Below are 25,625 nucleotides of genomic sequence, written 5' to 3'. Positions count from 1 at the left end.
ACACTTAGTCTTTCCACCTTTCTCCCCCCTCCCACACCCCCAAATATACTTGACTCAGTGCTACAAGCTATTTGTGAGTTTGGATATGAGTGGGACAGCTATGCACATATTTGTAGACTTCACTGGGTTATGGAAGGTCTGAAGATGGGAGTTTTCACAGTGTTTAAAAATTACAAATCCTAAAAATGCTACATACTGGCTGTGGAAAAAGCGCGGCAGTTTCTGGCTACTGTTACTGAAGAACTTGCCATTATCGTGGTCTTGGGTGACAAGAATGCAGATGTTCACTGTGCCTTGCAGTTGTCTTATTTTAAAACTGTGAAGTAACTTAATCTCATTGTGTGCGATCACAAGCTCTTTAAATATGATGAAAATGTTTGACATTTAGTAGCCATAGGGATTAAAGCAGCAGTAGCACTGATGTCACTGTTAGCTTAGTCTAGATATTCAGAGTGTCAGCCTTCTCACTGGAACAGCCTCGCATTTTTTTTTTTTTAGACTTCTTTCAATAATGAGCATTGTTCAGTAGAAATCAGCTGTGCAGAAATTAATGGCTCAGAAAGCTGTTTTTATTGCTCTTAGTCTGTAGTGAGAACATCAAGTTCCCAGCTTTCACACACAAACAGGATTTCACTTCACAAGACTGACTGTGGTTCTCCCTCCCCTGCCTGCTGTGGAGTTCAGTTTTATGCAGTCTGCATTATAATAAACTCTAAGCTACAGGTGTTTTCTCTTAAAGTTGTAAGATTAGAAGCTAGAATGACCTTAATACCTTTGTGTAGGTGATTTTTTGGAGGGGGTTGAGGTGATAGTATTCAGCCCTAGCCCAACCTTTAGTGTGTTTTTAGTATCCTGAGTACAAATGTAGGAGATGCAGAGGAATGCTGCTGTTGTAACCACCTCTTAGAAGAATCTCATATTATCCTCCTTCTCCTTTCCAGTAATGGAGTGCAGGTTCTGCGGCTGTACAGTCTTGAGCTCATAGGCTTGCTGGCTGTGGAAATACTGGAAGATCCAGAGTCTGCAAAGTACTGCATAAAGGAAGGATTTTTTTTTAGCAGCTGAAATATTACATGAAATGAAGGATAGAGGTGACAGTGTGAGCAGAAGAACTTGCTAATGAAGATAGGAGCAAATGATCTGCTCAAGAGAAAGATCAGACTGGGTAATGAATATTCTTGACATTTCATGCAAAGAAATTCCAACTATTGAGTGCAACTCTGGTGCATAAGGCATTGTAAGAATCGGATGTTACTTCATGGACTTGAACTACAGGAAGGCTGGAGGTAACTGGAGGAAGTAGGGCTTGAGAGGAAACAAGCTCCAACTTAACCAAATTTAAATCTCTGGTGGACACAGTAACTGTAGGTAGCATTGGAATTGAATGAAATGGTTCAGGAGTGCACAGCTGGGCATAAGACTTCTGACATGGTGGTGGCGCTTGAAGCTGTGAGAATCAATGAAATTCAATAGAATTTTAGGAAAACGGTGTCAGGTGTGATGTCCTGATCCCACAGTGAGGGGCAGAAAATACTCCTCAGAGAGGCCAGGGATGGGGGGGAAAAGGAAAATTTTGAAAGAGGAGAATTCTGTAGCAGAAGATGGACAATCTTGAAAGAAGCAGATGGGAGGTCCCAGCAGTATGCAGTAGAGCCCCGAGTAATTGTTCTGAAGAAAAAAATTACATGTTTAGGCACGCCTAAACAGGAAAGAAAAGTTGAAGCAAAAGTGGAAGACATTAAAAGTGGTCTTGAAAAGGAGCTTTGGGCAGTGTTTGCAGGTAAAATCTACTGCCAAGTTTTGAGAGAGAAGGTGTGCAGATGGGGAAAGAGTTGGTTAAGTTCAGAGATCATGTCTAGAATGGTTAGGTGTTATCTATGAGGATGATACTTTGGAATAAAATAGTTACAGACAAAGATTAAAATGTGCTTTCAGCAATGCTAATGCATAACCTATGTGAAATAACTTTGTTTCTGGTGAGTGTTACCTCCTCTTCTGTCGTAGGAGACATAGAATATATTTAAAATACATTCACTGTCTTGATGTTACTTTTTATGCTTATTAAAAGTTACTTTTAGTAGCAGACAGTTTTAATCATTATAAATATAGACAGTGACCTATTTGCAAAGATTGTTCTGTCTTTCATCCTCTTTAGTAATTGACTATTGCATAAACTGTGAAGCACTAAAGGGGATTATCACTAGGATGGCTGTTTTGCTTTGATTAATTCTGAGTAGTAAAGATCTTGCAAAGACATCTTTCTGTTTTACCTCTGCAATTTCTGTGGCATTGTTGTAACTTTTTTTAAATTAAGAAAACAATTTTTTTTGTGTTTCTGTAGAAGATGCGAGGGTGCGTCTTCTGGAGATCTTAGCATTCTTGACTTCGTCACTTAGTTGAAAGACTAGTGGCAAATCATTAGTGTTAGACTGCCTTGTGGGTCAAACATTAAACCTCTAAAATAAATGGCTATTACTAGTTTTGTGGGGCCCAGAATTAATTTGCTTCTATTGTAAGAAATTTCATGCTATTTTTTTTCATTCATTTGCCCAAGGAATAAACAATTTGACAGTATGAAGGAAGCATGCTATATACAAAGAGGTTTTTTTTTCCTTAATGAAAATGAGCATGTTTGCAGATTCATGGTGGCATGTATAATGCAATATTCTGAATTGCATTTTAAGTATCATCTTTTTAATCTCTTAACTCCTTAAAATCAGCATTTGTTATTCTAATGATGTTAAATGCTGAAATATGCCCATTATAATGAGGTGAAGAATAAGTTTCAATGACAAGGAACTAAAAGCTTTATAATTTAAAGAATTTTGTAGAACATTGGCACATTTTTTTTTTTTTAAATTCCAGTAACTGCTGTTAGAACTTAGAAAACATTTCAAGCTGTTTACAAAGTTACATCAGTAATTCTGAATGTTGTTGGTCCAGAAACTTTAAGGAATATTTTTCCTGGCTTTTTTTTTTTTCCCTACCTAGTGATAGCAGGTCTCGATAGTTTCACTTTACAGTGGTGCTGTTTGTGATCAGCTCTCTCTCAGTATTTTTAATACATAAGTCAGCTAGCAGATAGCTGTCCCTCTTGGTCTGAGTGAGTAATTCTGGATTTAGGTGCCCTAGAATGAGAAGGCTCTGTGTCCCACTTAACACTGCCTACAGCCCGTACGCTCCGCTGAACTTCCCTGCTGCAAATCAGATTGACCTTCTTTAAAAAAAAAAAAACCAAAATAAAAACCCACAAGTATTATCTATGTGACGCAATTGTCAAAAAACCATAACCTGGGAGACAAGTTGGGTTTAGTTGCTTGGCTTGTTCTAACACTGGTGTCTGAATACTCAGCTGAGCAAGCTACAGATCTGCTTGGTACATGCAGTTTTGTGTTGTGATTTCAGAATTGAAACAAACATCTGGAGCACTGTTAATTCTGCAAGTGCCAACACAGTCGTCTGACTTTTCACCCCTATTTACCTTAATTTCATGCAGAAAATGATAAAGTGGAACTTCCAAGGCATCAGCTTACATTAATAAACCTGTGCCTTTCATCCTGGTAGAACTACTTACTAGCTCAAATGAAACTGAAGCTGCAGTGCTTAAGGAATAAAAGCTATACTATGGAATTGATTTTCCTTTTTTTTTTTTATCTAGAAGAGTGTAATTTCTAGTGTGCAATATGAATTTTGGTGCCTGCTGTCTCACCTGCCTTTTCTTTTGAAGTAGTGCAAAATACCACCCTCCGCAGGGGTGATGGCAGAATCTTTAGGGATGGTGGAGTAAATGCTTAAACAGAAAAGCAGCCCTAGGAAAAGGAATGTATGTTTTGTCTGACTGCTGCCTAAACTGAAATCAACTGAAGATACTGGGGAATTGCTTGTTCTCCCTTGGCAGTGCTTCTGTCAATTTTAAGTGGGGAATCTCCAGACATAGAACGAACTTAAATTGCTTTGTTATAAACAAAAACACATTTGAGAGTATTTGATCATATCTTGTTCTTGCACGTAATTGAATATAAACGATTGTATTTGGTATGTCTTTACCTAGTTACTATTTAGGCAGTTGTTTAATATTGCAGTGCTTGCCTGTGGAATAAATGTGCTGTTATTTTGTAGAATTCTAAAGAAAGTATCATTTGTTTCACAGCAGTGTGACAAAATGGAACGTATGACTCGGTAGAATAAAATGCAGAACACTTTTTTCTTTTTTTTTTTAGGCAGTTCTCTAGAATAGTAGACATTTGTGCTTAAAAAAAGGAAAGTAAAATCTATGTGTAGCTAGTACCCAAACAGCTGATATTTCTCTGACGTGCCTTGCCAGATATGTTTGATTTAAAAATGATGGAGAGAAACGGGTTTTGCCCTTATGTGGGGTTTGTTCTAATGCTAAAGGACAGTGCTTTTGGACAAAACAATCTTTCAAGACAGTAAGAATTGAAGCTTTTCAAAAGACTTTTGTGATGGTAAGTAATTGGGCAACATAGGGTTAGCTTACACTTAACGATTTTGAATTTGGTCTATCTTAATGTGGCTTCTGAGCTAGTTCTTGGGAAAGACAGTAACTTTTCAGTAGATTGTTTTATGAAAGTGCTAGGTTAATGCAGAGGAGCAATCAAACAAGCATGGAAAATGTCAGCAGTAGGAAACAACAAAACAAAAATGCAGAACTCTAATTCCATGGTATTTCTGTATTTTTAAATAGTGTGCATTTGCTGGCCTCTCTCATCTTGAAAAGTAGATAGTAGTGCTGAAAATAGCATAGAAGAGGTGAAGAGTATGAGCAGAGACATGGAATAGTTCCTGTGTGAAGGCTTTGCAAAAACCTTACATGCTAGTGGGTGTACACTTAGTACTGCATACAGAGGACTCCTGATTTTTAAGTTGGTATTGTAATTATTGATGCTGAAATGGCTGAGAATAAAGCAGCCTAAATTTTGGTGGTTTTTTTCCCCCATTTTTCAACAGTTTTTATCTGCTTGTCCTGTCTTGTCTTTTGTAAAATCTTTTGACAGAGACTTAGAGCTTGTGTACAATGATGCTCTGAAGAGTGGCATAGGTGTTTAGAGTCTGTGTTTCAATTAATTCTAGTTCTCCGTCTCATAAAACAGTTTTGTACATGAAAGCTGAAAGTTGAGGAGCTCTCTGAATGAATTGAGCTTATTGCTTATGTTGGGTTTTGATGTTACATTATTTGGCTTCAACTTCTGTTTGTAATCAAATTCATGATTAGAACTTACTGGCTCCCATCTTAAATCTGAAATTACATATTACATTTTGAATTACATTAACATAGTTTTAATTGTTCCCTTTTTTAATGGTTTGCCTGGGGCTTCTGGATGATCTTTGGATCATTCAGTTAAATTAAGTAGCTTCCCTGTGTTTAGTGCTGAAGAGCAGAGTTTTGTGTATGTTTTCTGGTGGTGTCTAGTGTATGCAGTTGCCATCCTTCTCTTGCTTTTGTGGATTATTGTTCCGTTGAATCACTTTGCTGCTGTAGTCACCACCTGGCTCTATGAATATTTATTGCTAGTACGGCACTGAGATGGAGTGGTGCTGGCTTAAGCAGTGTTGTGATCCAGTATGTCAATAGTCCATACATACCCCTTTACTGCAATTTTGGGTAGTCATAAATAGTCCAGTGCGAAGTCTGCAGATCTGATGGATTGGAGGACACACTTGCCTTTTTAGTGTCATTGATGTGATGGGACTTCTGCAACAAATGTGCTAATGTAAAGAAATATTCTAATAAAATATCTGATAAACCCAAAAATACTGTTAACAAACTTTCTGGACTCTCAACTGGTTGTTCAACATATCTAATAGTGTTATATACACATCTCTTTTCTAGACAGCTTGAGAGGTTGCCAAGATATTGTTTAGAAATGATTCGTGCTACAACAGAAACTCTATACAGTGTTGCACATAACTATTGTTGTTCTTGAAGTATTTAGAAGCAGCTTTATCCTGTGGTAAAGTGTTGTAACACTAAATATGAGGTTCTTCAGTGACTTTGATTGGACTGCTTTTCCTGTTGAAATTGAATAAAGGTGTCTCCCACCCCACCCCTGCTGATGGATGATCTATCAACATGCTTGGCACTATCCATATCAATTTCTGGTTATCTGCATCTGATTCAAAGAGCTAATAGATGGCTGTCATGCATAACTGCATTGTGCTTTAGACACAGGGGACTATATATGTGTGTATGTATGTATATACATATCCTCTCTCTCTATAATTATATATATAAAGCTATAAAAAAAAAACAGGGGCCATTGTTCTGTTTCATGATAGCACTTTGATCTTGATTTGCACCTCATATAGTGCAACTACCAACTTCACGCTCCTTCACAAAAACTTCATGAGATGTACTCATCAGTATTGTCCTTTTTTTTCTTTTTCTTTTTTTCTCCCCTCTTATTTTAATCCTCTAAATAAGTCCATTTGTCCTGGCTGTGACTTTGTCCTTATCCTCCCTCCCAGGTGCCACACTCTAACTTTTAATGGCATCTTCACGCTACCCTAAGGCCCTGTACTTTTCGTAGCATAATGTGTGTTACTCTTTAGTGCTCATGGCCACAAGCTATGCCAGAGGACTTCATTACTTCCTCCCAGGCATGCTTTTCACAGCCAGGCTCTGTGGCTGCCTTCCTTTAGGCAGGGAGCTGGAGCCTGAGCTCCCTGGAGAAGCTGCAGCGTGGCCCAGCTGTCACGCAGCTCTGTCCTTCCAGCCCTTTGCTCATCATTCGTTCACTTGCTGAGCTCAGCCACTCGCCCTTGTGCCCGTGGCAGATCCTAATCGGTTGTCCACTGCAGCCTTAGCAGTAACCAGCTACAGCCTTCGCTTTACTTGCTTTGCTTCCTCTTGCCTTTGCCAACCTGAAGGGTTACGTACTTCATGTGACTGCCTGAGAAGAGAGGACATTTAGGGTGAGGGAAGTAAAACTCTAGAGATATTTTTTGTTGTTGGTTTTTCATGCTCTTCTCACAAGGACAGACCTGTCTCAGTTCCTGTTCTTCCCAAGTTTGAGAGCACTTGTTCCTATAGCAGGTTGTGGGTTATGATGTACCAAGGTATAAATTTTCCTTTAAGTTTGTTTACTTTTTGGGTAACTGTATATGTAAAAACTGTATTGCATCCCTTTTTCTTTTGCCTAGTTCATAAGTTGCTATTGTAACCATCAGTTGAGCAAAACTTGAATATGTGCTTCTGCTCAATTTTTTTTTTAATCTTTTATGGAGAACTGGAGAAACCCAAATCCCAAGTGCTTTGCTAAAATCTAGCTCTAAATTGTTTTTTCATTCTTTTCTTGCTTTATAAAGCTCTAAACCCTCAGCAGATTTTGTCCAAACTTACGGTGTGATGATACCCCATACAGCATTTGTCAGGGCTGTAAGACAGAGTGCTTTCTAGCTGCTGCATGTCTTTGGCATGCTGTTTATTAAAGCAAATAAAGAGAACGTTGTGGGATAAGAAAATGTTACACTGACAATTTCTTTCTTTGCAGTTGATTTTCTGAGGAAAGTTTGTGATTGTAGCTTGAAGGGCTGTATTTAAATACTGTGTCCATAGGTGATCTCAGGAATTCCACATGCTTATCCTGCTCTCACTTCATCTCACAATGCCTCCTTAACTGTCTGTCCAGAAACTGCTGCTTTGCTTCACCATGTATTATGTTAAACGTGATTTGAGCACTGAAGACCAGGCTTCTGTGTTGTCCTTGGTATGGCTGGATCTGGGCTTGAGTGCAGCCTCAGAATTGTTGTAAAGTAAATAAAATTCCACAAATACTAAATCTTTTTATATCTTCTTAACTGTCATCTGAAAAAAAATATGCTAGTTTAATATCTAATTTTATTGAAGCAGTAGTTGCAGACTTACTTTAACGTCTGTTTTAATGTTGAAACACAAAATTAAGGGACAAAAGTATACTTATTTATTCTGGATACTGAATTGCAGAAATAGCTGTTCTTAAAAGTGAAAGAAATTCTTGCTAGTGTAAGGAAAATAAAGGGGAAGAAAGAGTGCAGATATGCATGGCTGAGGGTTTCATGCTTTCTGCCCTGAAACTGGGTGCCAACAAACTGTCTGCAAGTAGAGAGAAACAAACTAAGAAATACAGTTAAAGGACAAATATATCTATTTTTAGTTGTTGTAAGGGGGGGGGGGGGGGAAGATGCAACCTGGTTGAGATTCCCATGAGAATTTTATTGCTTTGCTTAGTTCTTCTGTAAGCAGTCCATATAGCCTATTGCTGAGTATTTCTGGGATATCGAGATAGTCTTTAACAGTACAATTGTGTGCTTGCCTTTAGCATTTTAAAAAAACCTCAGAAGTGATCTTAAAAACAAACAAACAAAAAAACCCCCCAAAACTTGTTGAAGTTAGGCACAGTGGGTTGAATGTATTTCTAAAAATATTCATCGTATGATTTGGTACTTTTGCAAAACAGAGTAATGATGTTAAAATTTGAGTGACTATAGCCTATTCTAGGTCAGTTAAAAGTTGAGAATTAAAAAACTAAATCTTAGAAGTACCATGGCATAATTACTTAGAGCCTTTTTTGTGTGGTCTTAAACAGCCACTAAAAGAAATATTCCTACTTTGATCAAATTTTGAAATAACTCTTATATAAATATGCCAACTAGTAACACTTATTTTGTTCATCCTACTATGTCTTTTAAGGCAGAATTTTAAACTGAACTCTTTCTTGACTTAAACTGTTGTGTGTGTCTTGTCTGTCATGACACTTGGCTTTCTATTTTATCCTTCACTACCAGAAAAAAAATGTTATGCATGGTGTAATAGTAGATGTTCTTTGTCTTAAGTCATTAAAATATGTGAGTTTGAGGGGTTCAAGTAGCCCTAAGAAAACTTTGAAGTTTTGATTGTGTGCTGGAGCACATATATTGTGGAGGCAGCATCTTCTGAATTTAGAAGGACTTGTGACATTTTGTCTTAATTCTTCATATTTCCTCTCCAATATAAATGATGGGTGCTAATATATGTGGGATTTTTATGGTTTATTTGGAAACTTTTAACATACAAACTAAACAGCTGAGTAGGTTTATATACTGGAGGTGACAATACATAAACAGCCAGCTTCTGGTCCTGTTAAGAGCCCAACTTGTAATGGAATTAATATTAAAATGCTTTTCCAGTGGAGCTGTGAACTTCTGTAAGTGCCAAAACCAGAAGTATTTTTCTTGGTCAGAGGGGTTTTAAACACAAAACACATCTACAGTATTGGAAAAAAAAAAGAAATATATTCATTTTAATGCAAAAATTTTTTTCCCTCTTTAGCTTTTTGCCTGAAGGTTTGTTTGCTTCAGGCAGCCTGGTCAATATCCCATTCAGATAGTAGTAGGGAGACAGTAAGGATGTCAAAGAAATGCAGTATCCTAAAATACCGAAGACTCCTTTGAAAATTAAATTGCAGTCTCTGCTCTAAGTTGTTGTACAGTGACTTCGTCTTGCACCTTGTACAAAAGCTTTCTGTCTGTCATGGAATCCACTAATTATATTCAGTGTTACACAGTAAACATGTGAGAGAATACTGGCTCTGAATGCAGATTTAGTAAAGGATAATCCAGTACAGTGACTGGTGGTTTTTAAAGGCAGCCAAGTCTAATCTGTTCACTGTTGGTTGAAACCTGCCAGGTGAAGATGAATTTTGATGTTAAAATAATGAAATTTTAGATAATATGTTTTAATGAGCTAAATGAGTAAGTGGGAGCTTAACATCTAATTTTAATTTAACCATTTAAAAGATTAGCTGTTAGTTGAAATTATGTTTACATATGTGAAAAATGATGAATAGTGTGTGAAAATGGCGTTTGTATCATCTATAAGCTTCAGTGGTGCTTGAGGGAAGGTTTATGTGGAGAAAGAAGCCTCCAGAAACAAGCTATCAAAACCATATCAAACAGCTGCTTGTTCTAAATCCTTTTCAAGCTGGGGGATCTTTTCATATTAACTTATTGTGCTAAGCGTCTCAAAGACATGCTTTATGACAAGAGCGACTTGTTTTTTTAAATTGATTTGTAACTTCTTGCTGCTATTAGATCCATTTTGTTACGGTTTGCCAGTATGGCCAAAAGCTCCGTGCTGCCTTGGAGAACAGTGGCATAAAAGTTAAGTTTCTGCTCAATATAGATGATTCTGTATGCTACGATGTAAAGTATGCCCATGTGCTCTTAGAGTTTAGCAGTTTAACATCTTCCTGTAACTCTTGGCCTGCTTTTCTCCTGAGAGGAATGAGGGCTGCGAGGCTCGTCATACCTTGAGGCTTCATTGTAGGTTTTGTTATGGTTGCTGTACTGTCACCATGCCAGATTGTTTGCCCATCCTCTAATCCCCCATTTCAATGGCAATCTAAAAAGCACAGCTATTAATATCTCCAGTAAGTGTTATTCAGAAGATACAGCTAATCCCCCTATATACTCAATTGCTGCTCTTGTGAAGACAAAAGTATTTGGAGTAATGTTAGCCTGAACCCTATTCAGGTATTTAAAGTTTCCCAATAAGCTTTAATATTTCTAATATAGCTGTTGTACTAGATGTGACTGAACAGCAAAGTCTTAACGGTCATCAAGCAGAATAGGTTCTGTTCATTGACAGCAGTATTGCAGGAAGCTTTCTGGGCAGCTGGCTGATCAGCTTGCAGCACTGTTACTTTACAGACCCTTGTGGGACCTGGAGCTTCTACGATGTCTGCAGTTGCCTGTAATTCAGCTCTTTAGAGAAGCTCGGTGGAAATGAGCATAGAGAGCATTTTTTTCGGTAGAAAATGGCATAGAAATCAATGGCAAAGTATTCTTGTGAACACTTGTATACAGTAATTTTAAATACATGGAAAACCTTGGGTTTTGGTCTGCTTTATTCATGGCAAATTATTGTTTTTCCAGAAATAGTAAGGCTTTAAATGTCACTTGTTTGTGATACTCTGCTTTAGCTAAATCACCAAACAAATGCAGCAGACATCTAAAGGTGTATCATTTACTGATCACCACAGTAGAAAAATAACATGCCCTTTACCCTAGTACATATTTTTCTTGGAGAGTCCCAGAAAATTCAGCTTCCATTCTACCTGTGTTTTCTGCGGCTGAAAGCTGCTTTCCGTCAGCTTTCAAGAACAGCTTTATGTGCTGAGCTTTGCTATATACTTCCGCATAGAGATATTTAATGCATACATGTCCTTAAAAGCATTTTTTTTCAATAGCTTGGCAGATAGTGCTGCAATACTTTATTATACTTGTACTTTCAATGAGAATGTTCTCTAAAGGCTGGTGGCTCCAGCTGATCCGCTGAATGCTGAGCACAGAATTGTAATTCAGCAGCATGGGGGAGGGCCATGTTTGCCGTAGCTGCTCACTGGATGTTGCTTAATCAGCATGAAACTATTAGCAAATTCTTGCCATCTCAGCTATAATGTACTGCTAATAGGTTTGCTTTATTGCATAGGATAGTCGAAAAGGCCTGGAATGTTTTAGTAACTTTAAGTAGCATAACACTCCTCTTAACGAAGTTTGACAGCATTTTCTAAACTCCCTCACGCTGTATGACAAGAGTACCATAAATGCGTTCCTGTTACTAAGTGCTGGTAACTTATCTGTGTCTTTTCCTAACAAAAGTTTTCTTATGTGAAAGCTTTTGATGCAATTTTACATTCCAATGTATATAAAATAAGATTCCTGGCAATGAAAGCATCTGTATAATTAGTCCATTTTAATGTACTCTTAATTTTGTCTAAAAATTATGTATTTGTCAGAAGACTTTGTAAATCTTACTTCAGTCAAAAAAAAAAAAACAAACCCAAACCAACTTTTGTAAGGGTTGTTTTTGTCTTTTTTTTTTTAAATTACACCCTACACCCCCCAGTATTTTAGGATGTGCTTTGTCACCTGGGGCATGCAATTCTACAGTATTAATCCAGCAGTGCTGCTCATAGTCAGAATGGCTCTAGTTTAAATGTAGTACCACACATGGGAAGACCAGATGCCATCTTTATGATCAGTGCATCTTTGACAGACCTTGTCCTGACTGATCTAACTATGACAGCAGGCCTTTGGAGATGGAGCCTGTACTTGAAATATCAAAATATTTGGCTGCCCCCCCCCCCCCTTATTTCTGGCAGGCTGCACCTCTTTGTTTCAGCTTTTCATAAGAGGTCTTTCATCCTATGTACAACTTTGTTTGAGAAGGACCTGCAAACAAGTGGGGGGCTTTCTGTTAAACATTTAATTATGATTAATTGTTGATACTTGTCTGAAGGAATGAAATCAGTACAGAAAGCTGGAATAAGTGTGTGGTTTGGGGTTTTTTTGTGTGTGTCCTGTTACTTACACAGTTGGCTTCTACAGAAAACACAGTATTTTATGTTGAACAGATAGTTCCAAGCCTTTTAAGTAAGTAATTTCAATTTAGGATGTCAAATGTTAGGTAATGGGCTAATATTTTTCTTTTTCTCTTTGAGTTATCAAAGAACTCAAAGATAACACAGTGAGGGATAATTGTAGTGACTTCATTGTCTGATTTATACCAAAAGTTGTAGAAAAAGTTACAGTGAAGCAGAGGAAATATTTCTGTTGATCATGTTAATTATCAGTCTAATCTACAAGTGTTTTCACCTCAATATAACCCCCTAAAATGGGTGCTTAAAAAAATAAATATTCTGAACTATGTTATGGGGAACTTGGCTGACATGCTGTGCTGTTTAACCATCCTTTGTTTCAGTTTTTGTACCAGTGTATAGTTGGAAGTACTGAAGGGGAGCTGCTTCCTATTAAGTAGATCTGAGGAGTCAGAAAATATATTTTAATTTGATTACTGAAAGCTTGATGAGATGTTAATTCTCAGAGCACCTAATTTCTTATTTAAAATCAGGTAGCTTTTCTACAGAGTGGGCCTGTAACCTCTTGATATTCTCATGGTGCTTAACCACTAATCCATATGGGTGCCTGTTCAACAGTAATCATACTAGCCTGGCAGTGGAGGTACTTTCAGTGTTTTGTTTATGGTTTTTTCCTTTGTCATAATTTTAGGTGAATGTTAAGGTTTGATTTATTTTTATTTTTAATTTTTTTTAATTTGAAATGCTCAATAGTTCAGGTAGGACATGAGGGACAATTAGAACCTGTTCTAACACCTCTTTTGTAATGTGTACCAGCAAACATCATACAGTAATTTTCTGTGTGAAACCTGTAACTGTTATGTTTAAAGATGATTGTTGGAGGAGGGGAGATACTTAGATTTAGTTTTGGCTTTTGAGGGTGAATGGCTGTGCTAACCTTCTGGGGATAGGCTTAGTCTGTTGTTGAGGAACCCATTTGTTATTATTTGAATATTCTGGCCTACGCTTTTTTTTTAAAGTAAGTTTCTAGACCATGTGATGCTGCCTTAGTCTCCTCACCAGTTCTTTTATTTAAGATACAATAGGCATACCATAGACTGTATGCACTGATGCTAGTTTGTGGTTCTTTCTCAATTACTGTAGCATACAATCCACAGACTTTTTTTTATCCTAATGGCCACATTGAAATTATATTTGAGCTGCAAAAATTACAACTGACTGCTTCTGAACAAATAAATATTGAAGTTTAGATTGCACTGCAGTTACTCAGAAGCTAAAAAAAGCCAAGCAAAAGTCCCAAAGCTCAGTTCACTTAGTTTGCAAGACCTCTATTTGTATTACAAAATGCAGCTTGTTTCATCATTTGCTTATTTGCAACTTTTGAGGGAACACAAGTGACTTGAAGTTTCCTGTAAGTGCTGCAGCTGTGAAAGCGAGCCAGGGGGAAATGGCCACAGGTCTCAGTAAAACTGCTCTTCATTAAACATGTAGGGCTTGCCATCTAACTTAAAACTTTTTTTTTTTTTCAAATTGCACCTGGAATTGACTTACCAGCTCCATTTCTGAGGACTGTGAAGTGATAATTCATAGTCAAGGAAGAATAATTGAAGCACAAGCATTTGGAGCGTTTCAGGATGTTGCTTTGGGTGACTTAAATTCTGTGCTGGAAAGCTTTTTAGTCTAGAGAGATGATTTCACTGCCTTTGTGATTGTCTCTGAACACAGTAGTGGGTTTGGCCAATGTTGAACTTGCCTGCTCTGAAAAAAATCTATGTATTAATCCCACAAAGTATAGCATTGTGTATATCTTCCTATCTGTTTATTTTGCATCTTACTAATTTTTTTGGGTTAACCACCTCAGTGAACAGGACAGGAACCACTATGGGGTTGATGTGACTGAGTGAATGGTGGCATGTCCTTATTTTTCTGAAATCTGAGAAGCTCAGTTCTCTAAAACTCATCTCTCAGATCTGTGGGAATGTCTGAAATCGGAAGCATGACTAGATCCAGTGGAAACTTCTTGCTTTATCCATGTCAGTTTTGCTATTGTCCTCAGCCTTTGGGTTTTTTTGGGGGGTGGGGGGTGGTGGGAGCAGGGAGGAATCTCCCCTTTCCTTGCTGGTATGTTTCTGAAGTTATAACCCTTCTGGGTTGTAACTTATTTTAAGTATTGATATACCCTGGAGGTTTGCAGAGGAGAGGAAAATATAGCATCTTTTCTTGCTTTAATTGATTAAGATATTCCCACCGTACCTGACCCAGGTTTTTCTACTAAAAATTAATATTAGTAATATGGATTTTTAATTAAGTTTTGCAAGAAGTGACTATAAGCACTCTGAACAATGTACTGTTCCTATTTTTCTTAAAGAAAAATAAAATAAAAATTGAGAGACATGGCAGTCCAGCATAGCTGAGACTATATATTAGACCTTTGCCTCGCTAAACTTTCCATTCCATCTCATTTGATGACAACTGTGGCAAAAGTATCCCTTTTCTGCCTAATTCTGTAAGGTAATATATTAGATACAGAGTGATAGGCTTTTTTTTGTGCCTGTCCATGCAGACTGGTGGAAGATCTCGAGCATTGCCAGAACTGGCAAATGCCTCACTGGTAAGTGGGCAACTCACACCGTAGTCTGTGCAACAGCTGAGTTCCCTAGATGTGCTTATTTTGCAGTTACCTCGGTTTACCTGTTGCCTGAGATAGTCATAATGAGTAAAGCTTACCATCAAGTTTTATCTTGTAGGTGCATCAGGCATCAGTATGATACCCTTTTTCCTGCAGTTGGAAGGGCTTGGGTGGCTGTGAGGAAAATGTTTTGGTTTATATTGTATATATAAAGTATTGCATGTGTTGTATTTTGTGTTAAAATAGTTTTTCTCAAACTACTAACAAAAAAACTTTCTTCAGAGATGTTTTTTTGCTCCAAGTGGAGGACTTAAGATAGTGAGCAAAATTGTATTTCTCTCTTCACTCTTATCATTCATACTACTACTGTGCTCTGTACTCTGAGGTGACAGGAAGAGCTGTCCTTACTCAGCTTAAAAATCTTTGTTATTATCCATCTGAGCTACTTGGGGTACTACTTTCTTCCTTTGATGGCATGTGGCCTCTTCTACTTCAGGTATGTTCTTTAATGCTCCGATCACTATGGTACTATATTGCTCGTTCTTATAGGCTGTTGATTTTTCCTACCAAAAAGCAAGGATTTAAGCCTAACATTTTAGTTGTGCATAGTTGTACAATAAAACAGCTTCTTACTGTACGTTTTTAATAGCTTGCTCCATTTGTTTCTAACTTCAGATGTGAATGTGCTGCCTTTCAGGATGAGGGTTACAAATGTGTGAAGCTATACAAAACCTTGTGAGAGTAATGAAAATAGAGACCCCCCCTCCCCCCCAACGTGGTTCTTTCTCACTGCAGAGGGACAGAAGCAAGAATCCCAAAAGTGCTCTTGAAAGTTGTCGACTAACCTGCACTCAAGGAGAATTCCCTATTTTCCTGCTCAGACTGTTCCAAGGTTTCATTCCTTGTACCTTGCTTCCCTCCATACCTAAGTTAACTTTTTTCTTAATTTAGCCCGTTGTTCCCCGTCCCCCCTGTCCCTGGCAGAAATAGACGCCTCTTGACTTATTATTGTTTCTATAACTGATTCTGTTTTAGGCGTTTGAAGGTAATGCCTTTTTCCAGCCACCTTTGGAGTTTAATGATGCAGCTAAACCCCCTTAAGAGCTAACAGGTTCTGAAAGACGGGGTCTCGCTCTCCTGTCTCCCAAGTCATTCAGATACTTCAAAGACAACTCTAAATATGTTTTTGTTTGGTTTTTGGTTTTCAGAGTCTCAACGGGATTAACTTACTGCCATTCTAGTTTCTTCTGTCAGCTTGCTGAAGGGGTCACATCAACATTGTGGAGAGGAAGGGAGATGTCATTGCTCCTCTTGTTCGCAGTTGGCCAGTAGACCAGCTTAGCTATATCTTAAAACTGTATCAGTGGTCTTTTATTTTCTGAAAGAAATTTGTGTTTTTTCTTGTTTTCTAAACGTCGAGTTGTTGGCTGAGTCCTTTGAACTGTGCACTGTATTAATTTGGTGACATGAACTGAATTAGCAAAAGAATTTGCTGAACTTCTGGTATAAGCAGAAGTGTCAGTGTGGCTTCTGCTTTTCTGCACAAAGGAAATTCTTTGCTTGTGTGCATGGGGAGTTAGGGTAACTAACTCATTTGAAATGGCAAATTACTTTTCTCTTGGCTTTTCTTTCTGCTAAGGTGAGCAAACCAGTTCTTCCAAAAGGAAAAAGAGCAAAAAAGAGATTTTTTTATTTTTTTTTTAATAGTAGACATTCTGATGTGTTAAAGATAGTTGTTGAAAAATTTGCCTGAAATTAGAAGTATGGAAACAATCAGGACTTTTTGGGTATACAGACTTAAGAACAATTATATCCTGAGATTCATATTTCCCTAACCCAGGTCTGTTTTATGTTAGAGTATGAATAAATTACTTGATGAACAGGTTTTGTCATAATTTTTCTAGACTTTGGGTATATAATTTGATTTTTGGTTTGTAGAGGTATAGAGCTAGCATGACACTATGTAAAATGTTGTTCTTCAAATCATATATTCTGAAACCGTATAGCCAGTCAGGATCCCTAGAACATACTTTTCAGATGTTGCTCTTAGTTTATAAATTGGGTGGCATTGAAACTTGTTTCTCAGGTTTTTAATATAATGTTTATGAAAGTTAGTGTAAATAGCTACACTGGCTGTTTTCTGAAGGGATTGCCTGTTTAGTCCCAAGTGGGACATTCTAATCAAGGAAATTACCTACTGGAGATTTGGGGCACATGAGTAGTGCAGTACCTTGGGAGTAGTAGTTGCAAGTAATAAACTCAGGGAAAGCTCTGAGAAGCAGATGTGGGGGGTAGCAGCTGCCTGGGTGTTCAGGAAAGGGTAGAGCCTACCAGTTGCACAACAGAATATATTATTGTTAATATATTAGTAAGGCAAGCCAACAGAAATTACTCTAGTATCTGATTTCATACTATACCATGGTTGCTTCCTAGGCCAGTTAGCTGTGTTATTCACTGGGGTTTGCTGCCTCAAGTTATTCCTATAACATGTTTCCAGTGTATCGGTAAGTGTGCTGATACATTAGCATTGTTCATCCTGTTTGAATACAGGTGATGTTCTGCAGCTGCATATGTTATTAAAAACTTTAAAGCGTTGCAGTTCATAAGCTCAATAAGATATTTTGAAATTGTTCTAACACATAACAAAGAAATACTAGCATAACAAATGCTTGCAGAATTTGCTGCTACAAGCAACATTTAGTGAAGCAGAGTTTCACACAAGTGAAATCTGCTTTTACAGCAGAGTAAAAGGACAACAGCTGTAAATTGTGTGGGAGTTCTGCATTTTCTTGTCAAATGTTTGGCATTAAAAACCCTTTCTGACAGAACACAGATTTGGTCGCTGCTGTGTTTTAGAACTGTCTTTTGCAAATTGTTCTTTTCTCTATTTAAAAAAAGCAAACCAACCCTTAATATTTGGAAAGTAAGCCATTAATATACACATATACAGGTTTTAAATTCTTAACGGGTCTGGCTTCCTTCTGTTTCAAATAGTAGAATATTAGAATTTTTTGTTCTACTGAGTCACGGGTTTTTGGTAACTTGCATGGTAGTACTTAGACTTCATTCTGTTTGATCAAATGGTACTCAAGGCTTTTGAGCTTGCCCAGTAATACAACTTCAGTAACTTTTGAGTAACTTGGGAATATTATCAGAGGTGATGTTTACTTTCCCATCTGCACTTTCCATGGGTGTGTGGCTTTACACTGCTTTGTGTAAGCACTGGACCCTCAAAAGTATGCTTAAATGCTATGGGATCTGTACTTTGGAAAATGTAAAGTGTAGAAAAAATTGCTATTCAGTTTGAAGTGACTTAAACTAATGGAAACTTTCTTGACCTTTAAGCTATTATGAGTTCAAATAACACCATTCTATCCCCCCAATTATATTTCATATGAGCTAACTTTTTAGATGTGCTATGGTACTGTAATGGTGACACATAGAGGTGTTCCATGAAGATGCTAATAATCTAATGTGTCTTAAAAAATACTTTGATCTCTCTGAGCCAGATGAGATGTATGGCTATACATTAGATCAGTTAAAACAGTAAATGGCTTGTTAAGCGAGGGCTTTCCAGTACTTCTGAAACTTAAGAGATCATTCTGCTGTATCAGTTATTCTGCTGTAACACTTCTAAAACAACTGAAGAACTTGTTGTGGTCTTGTGATACTGCCCTTCTGAAAAGCAGTAACTGTTGGCATATTATAGGGCAGTTTTCCACTGGAGAAAGCAAGTTCGGTTTTTTTGGTGTGTTCTTAGTGTACTATCTTAGTTTTTATAGAAAATAATCCTTGAGAGATATCACAAATGATTCCCAACGGCTTTATTCTTTACAAATCTGCATTCAGACATGTACTGCGGGTTCCCCAGAGGTCAAGAATTGACAGCAGTTAAACTAAAACACAGAATAAACTTGGTGTTTCTGCTAGTATTGTTGAGACATCCTTATTACAGAACCAACTTGATACCACTTCCATGAAGGTGGAGGAAGAATAAATGTGTAAATCTACTACTGTATGGCATGTCCAGGTTGTTCAAGGTGCTGGCTACATTTCTGAAATAGCTTACAGATACTACATTATGTCTGTTGAAAGCATCAGTGTTTTATGTGGTGAAGTGGACAGGGTAAAAAAGGAGTGAAGGAAATCTACTGGCTGACTTTTCAACATTGTTAAATTCGGCCACTTTCCTAATTGGGGTAAGCTTGCTGTGTAAGCACGTATGAAGCAACGTGTTTCATATGGTATTTAAATTTTCTACTATAGGAAAAGCAGCTTTGTATATATCCTTGGACAAAAGCTTTTTTGTGGAAGGGAGAAGCTAGATTGTGCAAGTGGTGAAGTACAAGCACGGTAAACACTGTCATCTTTGTGCGTGTTTCACAAAGGATCTCATTGTAAGATCTTATTTCCGGTTTTTAAAATATTTGACATCACTGTTGCAATCTTTCGATCAATTATATACTTTCTTTTATTGCTATAAACTTCTGAAGTTCATATGTAATAGTTTTGCTCACTGAGATGGTTATGAGCACTACAGAAATGTGAATGGGAAATCTGTAGGGTGTACAGGAAGAAAAGGTTTCCCATTGATTTTCTTTCATCGGTCTGTTATGATGGATGATCTGGGAGTGTTGTCTCTGGTACTCAGAGACACAGCCAAGTGCTCCCCTCTGTAGCAAGCCACGGCGTGCCAGAGAGCCCTCCTGCTGCAGCAGCTTTCCGCTGCTGTTTGTAAGTGCTTGTGAATGTGACAGAAGCAGCCACCTCTTGGCTTTCTGTGCTGCGGGATTTTTGCAGTACAATTTAATAAATCATTGTCTTGATGAGTATGAAAATAATTTAAGGCACTTCTTTTGGGCTACTGAGAAAAGGGAATGTTTCTAGTTTTACAGGCTTTTTGCTATGCATTTAGATTTAATTTTTTTAATTGATAAGGCATTACAATACCACCAGATGAAGACTTATGTTTTTGGCAACTTTGGGATTTCTTTTTTGTTATGGGAGAGCTAAAGCAGAAGGGAACTTAAGCGGCTGAAATAACACAAGCACATTCTGGCAGAACACGACATCCCATGTACTAAGACTCTTTGTTTCATAATCTAGTTTCATAAAACAAAATATTAATAGATTTATTTATATTAAAATGCCTTGTATGTAAATATCTCCGGAAAAAGAAGAAAGTAATAGCTCAGCCTGTAATTCAGTGTAAGTAATTTCCAAAATTGACCAAAAGATAGAATTAAGTAAATCAGATGCTTAATTTTCCTGTTTTCAATCTGCTGAATAGTGATTGACTAGCCATTTGAAACAATTACTTTGAGTGTACCTGCTTAATATTTAAATTGGACATTTTAAACATTTAACTGTTGAATGGACTTTACTAGGCAAATTTATTTGAATGCTTGGTATGGGATGATTTTAATTCTGCATTGCTTTGTAATGTCGTTTATTTTTTCTTACCACTTTATAATGCAAATCAACTGAACACAAGAACTTAAATGTATTTAAATATTTGCATTACTATAGCTTGTCTGAAATTTATAGTCAACTAGTAACAGGCTTATAATATTTACTGTCATCTTTTTATGCATTCCTTAGAACTTAGAGAGTGAATTATCCAGTTAAGGTTGGAGAAGGTTAGTGCATTAAAAAATTGTTTGGGTTCCCATTTCAATTTGGCTTGTTAAATTAGTTTGCTCTCTTTACCTCTGACATAGTAGAAGACTTGCTGAAAAATCTCCCTCATGGATTTTTGGGTATTACAGCAAGTTTTAAATGTGCCTGAGTATGTCAGAAAGTAAGTAGCGTCCAGAACATGTTTGTGAAAACATAAGCCAAGAGCAGAAAGAGGAAGGAGGAGATGAGCTAATTATTCTAGTTGAAGCTGTCACTTCGTGAAAATGAAACTGCAGAGTTTTTGAGATTTCTTTATTCAACAGGAATGATATAAAAGCTGGTATTGAAGTCGCAGGCCTTCCTAAAAGGACAGTGGCGATTCCTTGGCAAGAAGCTCGGTTGTTGAGGGAACTGGGATGCTTCATTGCCTGTCTTGGGATGCTGTGGGATGTGCCTGTTATCCTTTCTTCAGCTTGCTGCTGCAGAGAGCCAGTATTCACTTGTTTTCCTTCAGCGTAATGCTGTTCTTTTGCATGAGTATGGACCATCTGTTGCTTGTAACTTCATAAAGAGTATTAAGATGAGATTTGCTTTTTTTAAAAATTTTTTTAACAATTATTTTTAGCAGCTGATTTCAGCAATTGGAATGCTGCTACTGAAATGGAAGCTTTTGATTTTAAGTTCATAACACTAAGAAAAGCTGCAAATGGAGGCATGCCACTAAAGCAATTTATTTGTAAAGGAGGGAAAATCACGTGTGGTAGGTCAAGTTTTGCAGGCTAGTATTGCAGTTATGTTCTAGAAGTTTTTGTCTTGGATTTAAGTGCTATAAAAGGAAAAAGGTAATTGCCAGTTTCAAGGAAACTATGTTTTCTTTTAATTGCGGGCATGCTCGATGCAGTGTGTTCTCATTGTATGAAAATAAACCAAAAGCATTTTTAGGTGGTGGATAGGGAAGAGTTCTGTAGTCCTTGCTTCTCCCAGCACTGCAGTCTTACCCTGTTGGAGTGCACTGACCCTCCACCCTTTTTTTTTTTTTTTAAGTTTCCTTTAATTTTGAACACTTAAACAAATACTGCCATCTGAAAAAAGCCATTTGTATAAGGTAACATTAAAATTTAAGGTGTCCTCTGGGAAGCTGATACGCATTTTGGTAATTAAAAGTACCTTGTGAAGTATAGTACGTTTGCTTTTCATTGCAGTGCGTTCAAGTGCTCAGAGGCCTGATAGTGTATCTGTGGCCTTTGTTGAAAATGTTGACTGTTCGTTCATGAATGATTAACAGGTTGTTTTATTTAAAGGCACATATCTGCTTCCTACTGTGTCAGTATAAAAACTATGTTCTGAAAAAGCTGTGTGTACAGTCTCTGTTTGAAGAATGTTGTGTGTTGATCCTAGAAACCTTGTCCTGCCTGCATGAAACTCTCTTCCTTATCAATTTGCAAAGATTCAGTGCCAGCAGACTTTTCTGTGAAACTGAACTTATATATGGCAGATTTCTAAAGTATTAAAACACAGAGCATTACTGAGCTCAGGGAGAGGTCCTTATATTCATAAAGTTGTCATAGTGCTTAATAGGCTGTACCATTTTCATTCAAGTTGTAGCATCATAGAAGTATTTCTGCTTTCTAATTTTTCTTTATCACATTTCTAGCAAGAGTCCTTCACTGTTCTTAGCAGGAGAAAGCAACATGAAAAACTGTGAAATCCATATCAAATAGCAAATGAATGTTGAAATGTTTTGAGTATAAGGCGTTTTGTGTGTGCGTGTATGGGCCTGTTGAAGGACGTGTTCTTGTGATTCTGATAGTGAGAAAACAAAGAGTCTCTTTTGATAGATTTAATTCCATGTTTATGAGCATTTGGAGCTTGTTAGTGCAAAAGTGAAGCTCGGGAGTGAAGTTCTATCTGGAAGTCCTCAGGTACATACAGAGCTGTTTAGTGTTTAGCATATATTTAAGTTTCCCTTAACGGTGTATGTCTGGTTTTGGGAAAACGCTCATGGAAGTGGTCAGAAACTATTTTGATCTAGATAATGCTTTCTCTGTTCGGATTTATACATTGGTAATGAGTAATGGGTTTGGTAAATGAAAGGAATACAGTTAAATTAATATGCTTTTTTGGCTTGAAACTATTAAAGGTTTTTGCAGAACACAGTCTTGGAACTTAAAACAGGCATCTGAGAGGAAAGGAGATGGTGGAGGGCCGGGTTGCTCTGCGGGGACATCTAGTGGGACCTGCCTCTCTGCAGGACTCTCCTTCCCAAGCTGCTGGGGGGAGAGGATTGACCTTCCTGTCGACACTGACGTAGAAAGTACACTAAAGTTAATTACAGGAAACTTCTGAGCTTCCTAAAAGCTGTTTTTCTCATCAATAAATGAGAAATTCTTCACAAAATTACCCTTGATAAGGTTGGGTGCTGTTGAACTGAGCATTATTGTAGATGTAAAACGTACCTCCTTGTGTGGCTCAAGGTATGAGGAAGTATTATTGTATGTTACGTGGTTATTTAAAATAGTTCCTGGTAAGAAAGTTGTATCCCTCAAAGACGTACTTATAAGCTAAGCTGCGTGTTGTAGTTAGATTGATGGCTTTGCATTTTCTTATGCTTCGCTGAAAGCAGTAACTTACAGGTGCCTTTCAAAAATCCTGCAATTCTCCCCAAAGAATCTGTCAGAAGAGAGTGCAACAGGGAATGGAAGTAGCTGGAGGCTTGGTTGGCAGGTCAGTTAGCTGTCTTGTTTGTTGTTCAGGACAAAAGTTCTGGCTTCCCTTGAAAACCAGAAATTGGTATATTGAGTTTGGAAGTACTGAGCATTCAGAAGAAAACCCCTCATTATGCTTTCATATCATGTTACTGTTTTAAACTTAACTACTATACTGCTTGAATTATGTGGCAGTACGCTGGCTGTGAGCTTCCAGTATTGGCTTAGCATATACACGTCCTGCAGTTTCATCTGGAGTTGTTCTGGGTTTAATGCTAAAACCGTTGAAAACCTCAGTGTGAAACCTTTGAGCCATATTCCTATGTGTTGCTTGAGGAACTGTTCTAAAAACTATATTGAGCATTCTGTGTCATAGGCTTTCTATTTGGAAAACACTTTTATTAATACACAGAACTGTTCTTTTAATAATGGCACTTCATGTCTTAATTAAAACAAAAAAGCAACTGGCAAATGCAGGCCAGACAGCAAATCCTTCTTATTGCCTTGTGTGGAAGAGCAATTGTAGGAGGACGGGAGTGTTGTGCGAGCCACCAGCCTCCCGCTGCAGCAGCCAGGGTGTTTGATGGTGCTGCTTTTGCCAATTACTTGAAATAGAGGAAGAACCTGAAGGTTTGTGCATTTGCCGGTGCAGGTGTATGTTGTGGCTTCAAATGACAAGCTTAGGGGTTTAATGGCAGGATGATTTATGTGGGAAATGCAGCTCTGCAGGCCGGTTGGGAAATGAATGCAGAAACTGCCTCTTGAAAGAGGAGACCTCTAGGCTGCTCTCGCAGCATCCCAGGGAATCGAGGTTCATCCCTGAAGGCAGCGGAGTGATGTTTCATTCATAGTAGCATTTTGTATGGTGTTACTGCTTTCAGGAGCAACTCCACCAAAGGTGGCCATTCTATCCTCCTCCTCCTTCTCCTCCTCCTCAAAAAAAAAAAAAAAAAAAAAAAAAAAGGCGCTGGGGGTTGGAGACTTGGATAGTAGAAAAATAGCCTCTTACTGCTCATCAAGTTTTATAACAGCTGGTTTTTTTTTTTCCTTTGAATTAGGTAGAGGAGGATACTAATTGGTTTTGGCGCTCTTATTTTGCCGGTGCTGCAATTTTTTTTTTCCCTTTTGTGGTTTGCCTTAAACATACTGTACTTGCTATATCTAGTAAGCTGTGTTTTCTCTTTTAAAGGCACACAAAACAAGTCCATGCCTGTTTTAATCTCATTAAGTTCCTCTCTAGCTGTTTCCCTTTTGGTTGTGCATATTGCCCATATTTGGTTCTAGCTATGGTGCAATCAGTTTATATCTGATTGTGTGGTATGCTAAGCTGTCTTGCCTGAGCAAACCCTGATAATTTATGATTAGATGTGGCCTAGATTAGCAGCTTATGATTTTAATGTTTAAAAGTACATTATAAAAGATCTTTTATGTAATGCAATATGTTATTTTTTCCTGTGAAAGATGCAACAAGAGGCACAAGGACTTGCCTGCAGCAAAGCTTCTGAATTAAAACAAAGCAGGGGGAAGGGATGGTATAAATTATGTAGTTCCTTCCTTTAGAGTGCCTAAATAATGTGTCCTAAAATACAGAGATGGCAGTGCATTACCAGGAAACTATTCGATTTGGTTTAATAACAAGCTGCTTTCCCAATCTCATAATCACAGCTCTTATATTCTGCCTGGTGTGTTTTATATACTTGTATTATACCTTAAAAGTGGAACATCTGAAAGTCTATTTCTCTCCTAAACACTTTAGTGGCTTATTTGAAAGTACTTGTGGTTTCAGTGAGTGCCATGGACTTTTAACCATGCTTTCTACTGGCCTTCATGTTAGCAAACTATTTATTAATGAGAAATCAGGGTTTTGTTTTCTTGTTGGTATTTGTTGTTCTACTTGTGTACATGTATATGAATAAAATTAGGTGGATAAGAATATCCACTTAGAAGAGAGTGGTAATTAGAACACTCGGTGATATTGCCTAAAATATTTAAATAAGCATCTGTTTGGAAAGGCCTACAGGTAAACTGTCCAGGTGTTTTCCAGAGTCTCTTAGTCACAACATTGTGCTCATCTTTCTAACTGAACTGTCTGTTTAGATCTGCCTGAGAAGATAGAAGTGCTGCTTTACATTCACCATCATCTGTACTAGCAGTGAGGGAGAAAGGTTGGGGAACCATCTTTGCTTAAGAAGTGGCATCTCAGAAATGCTACGTTTTGTCTTGAACAAGATCACATTACTCACAGTTCCTGAGCAATACCTGAACTGTAAAGCTGAAGTTTTTCAATAAGGCAAGGACATAATTATTTTCATGATG

General features: G+C 37.6%; 1 protein-coding gene across 15 annotated transcripts in view; it reads left to right on the top strand.

Annotated features, from left to right (window-relative positions):
* ARHGAP12 (Rho GTPase activating protein 12) overlaps positions 1-25,625 on the top strand; it is a 102,655-nt gene that overhangs the window by 31,001 nt on the left and 46,029 nt on the right. The window lies entirely within an intron of this gene.

This window comes from Haliaeetus albicilla, chromosome 2 (assembly GCF_947461875.1).
Source record: "Haliaeetus albicilla chromosome 2, bHalAlb1.1, whole genome shotgun sequence".
NCBI lineage: Eukaryota > Metazoa > Chordata > Aves > Accipitriformes > Accipitridae > Haliaeetus > Haliaeetus albicilla.
This window is presented reverse-complemented; position numbering and strand designations above follow the sequence as displayed.